This window comes from Stegostoma tigrinum, chromosome 22 (assembly GCF_030684315.1).
Source record: "Stegostoma tigrinum isolate sSteTig4 chromosome 22, sSteTig4.hap1, whole genome shotgun sequence".
Lineage (NCBI taxonomy): Eukaryota > Metazoa > Chordata > Chondrichthyes > Orectolobiformes > Stegostomatidae > Stegostoma > Stegostoma tigrinum.
Window position 1 is genome coordinate 7,733,112 of NC_081375.1, and position 3,353 is coordinate 7,736,464.

Below are 3,353 nucleotides of genomic sequence, written 5' to 3' on the forward strand. Positions count from 1 at the left end.
CTCAGTGCTTCCCTGACATGACTGCCTGGAGATTTGTGCTCAAGTGCTGGCTTAGATCAGCTATTGATGAGACTAACTGCAAGTGAAGAGTACTGCCACTACAAAAATTAGTTTGTCAGCAAGTGAAAAACTTAAGTTTTCCAATTTCCATATATCTGAAAGTGATACAAAGTAGACACCATGTACAATGTTGAGAATTATTAATACAGATTTTAATAATAAGACATCCACCAGCATTTTCAGTTTCATTACTAAATATAATTCAGAAATCCAGGATTCCAAAAACATTTAAATATTTTGGAATTTCACACATGTCATTTGTTTCCAACTTAGAAAAGCTCAATGCTCATTGCTAAAGGACAGTGTAGGATAAAATACAGTCCAGTTAAAATATATTGACAATAAAAACATTTAAAAATGTATTGACACATTTAGTAATCTAGTGGGAAATATATTGTCACAAAAGTTAAATCTCGTCAAACCAATAAAGTAAAAAGGCAAACAGTGCATTAATGCAGATGTAAGAAATATTGTTAGCACTATCTCTGGCTTGGAATTTATCTTCAAAAAGCAACAAAATGTCTACATTTTGTGCTCCTAAGATGCTGCTTGGCCTGCTGTGTTCATCCAGCTTCACACTTTGTTATCTAAAATGCCTTCATTCTTCTGGATAACGACAAAGTAACTGACAAGCATTATTACTTCGTGGGTGCAACAGGGTTTTTGTGCGTTACATCGTGGGCGACTGGTTACAAGAATAATAGACATTCTATCATTTTGCACGAAGAGCCATTGTTCCATTATCACTCATGAATGTTGTCTTTGCGTTAGAATAGAATGATTATTTATATTTATCACAGTAATTGCAACAAAATAAGCAGAAACCTTTTACATAAGCACTTATCCAGAAGCAACCCACCACCCAGGTTACATGCATTGTTACTCATTGAAACACTTATCAGAAATTACAATACAGATGCAAGCCATTGGGCTCAATCAGTCTGTGACAGAATTTACCTTCCATGGAAGCAGATGATATATATCATATTTGATATAAATGTTGCCTGTTCCCGTACCCTTTCAACCATCAATCTAAGCTAAATCTGGCGTAGTTTCTGCCTTAATAACTGAATCTGAAATTGAATTTCACAGGCTTCTAACTTTCTGGATTAAGTGCTTTCTCTTTCTCTGTATGCCACATCTCATTTATTCAATCTCATGCAAACAGTCCTCTAATTCTAGTCCACCTAGCTGCTAGAAGAAATCTACTCTGTCCCATCATTTAATAAATTTAAACTTATACTGCTCACAATTTGTATTAATTCTAAGACTTAAATTTTGTACTACCATAATGTGAGCTTTCCATTGCATTATTTAAAAATGAATGGTGTTTGTGCAGCATTGAGCACCATCAGCCCAAAAAGATGAGTTCATCAATGCAAATTATTCATTCCAAATCTCCATCCTTGATGTCAAACTGAATGTCATAAGCAACACAGCCTCGCAATGTAAATCCTAAATTGAATGAAGCGCTTGTGCTCCCAGATGGTACCAAACATTTGGGGCCACAGTGAATTGGAATCTTACTTTATCTGCAGTGCCCCTGGACAAAAAACAGGTTGCCTTCAGTCCAACCCTCAATGCACTGTAGCTTGTTCGGATTTACTTCCCATGGGTTACTATCTCCAAGGTATGTGTTGTAGAGAAACCTCTGAAAGTTAGTTCCTCGTCCGAGGAAGAAATGAGGGCAATTAGTTTTTCTCTTAGCCTGGACATCCTTTATTTTGGTATTGTACAGTTCGTCCATGGTATTTAATGCATCAATTAAACATATGTTGTTTTCTTCTCCTAAATCATCGTCAGCTTCAGCTTCTGGCCAGTACAATAATACCTGTATTAAATATGGGACAGGGCACTGCCCTAGAGCATTCAGTGCATACAGGCTGTGACTGAAATCGCGAAGTTCCTCTTCAGAAAAGTAGTACGAGTGGACAGCAAGGGCAACCTGTGACAGGATGTAGTTTCTCAGATCAGTTTCATCATGCTTATTGGTGCACAACTGCATTATTTCAATTAAAGTTTCAGGGGCTGAAGAAAATATTTTAGTGAATCGTCCACCTCCCAGATGATAAATTTTGTGACGTTTTAAAATTGGTGTCAAATGCTCCAAGTTTTCTTGCCTCAGCAGTTGGTCTCTGGAATCTTCCAAGAAACAGAACAACGATGAGAATAGTTTTTCACGTTTTCTTAAGTTATGAAAATGCTTCTCCTCAGTGCATTTATCAGGACTGAAGTAGCTGTGCGTTCATAAACTGATTCCATTGCTTTGCAGTTGTTTTAGCTTTTGATGGAAACTGTCCCAGTTCTTGTCTATTTCTTCCGGGATCCAATCTGTCAGTAAATATTTTATCAGGTTCATGTAGCAGCCATTCTTGCATTTAAATATGTCAAGCAAAGGCAAAAGCTACACAACATATCACCCAACCTCTACTTCATTGAAATAGCCTGCATTATTCCAGTCAGATTCTGCCTTGGCTGTTTCTTGGAAATTCTGGAAAGCATCAATTGCCTTTTGTGTGAGCTCAATTGGCTTTTGAAACCTTTGTGCAGAAGGCTATTGTGTATTTTGCATTGCCACACTGAAGACTGACTTAAACCACTTCCGATATATTTGACCTTCTGTATGAAAAATATAAGAATTGGATGGTTGTAAAAGTGAGCCTTTTGCACCCATGTCTCAGCTTTTGTAAACTTTCTCTCACAACACAAAAATCGAGCAAATTGCTGAGCCACAAAAGCATCCTGATCAAAACATTCACAGGCTTTTTCCAGAACAACGTCAGCTTTAGTTTTACCCTCTTTTTCACCTATGTGTGTAATCGGGGGAGGAAATGAAAACGTGACCTTATCTGTGCTGTCTTGTCTTTGGACAAGCAGTTGCCTAATAAATTTCTCGACTTGTTTAGAGGACTGGGATTTGAAAAGTACATTCCACTCAAGAAGGTTCATAACAATGTGATTTCGTGGCACCACCAGCTGATTTGGTATTTCTTCTACAACCTTACGGTGTATTATGCAAATATGGTGGAGTTCTGCTTCGGGCTCATGCAAACACAAGAGCAGACAGCCTGCTGCTTTTCTTAGCGTGCTGTCTAAAGAAAGGTGCTGTAAGTTGTCACACTGCACATTGTTTTATGTATGCCTCCCACTGAGATTCTGTAATGTATGAATCCCCCATGTATTGCAAGGCTTCCAATTAGATCAAGAACATCAGGTATCTGATTAATACTCATGAGCAATTTCTTCACAGATGTTAAAGACAGTTTTGATCAAATTCTTTGGCCATTAGAAAA

The 3,353-nt window shown here is 37.6% G+C and overlaps 1 pseudogene; it reads right to left on the reverse strand.

Annotated features, from left to right (window-relative positions):
- Positions 1-235: 235 nt before the first annotated feature.
- On the reverse strand, positions 236-2,419 carry LOC132210883 (sterile alpha motif domain-containing protein 9-like; annotated as a pseudogene).
- Positions 2,420-3,353: the final 934 nt, after the last annotated feature.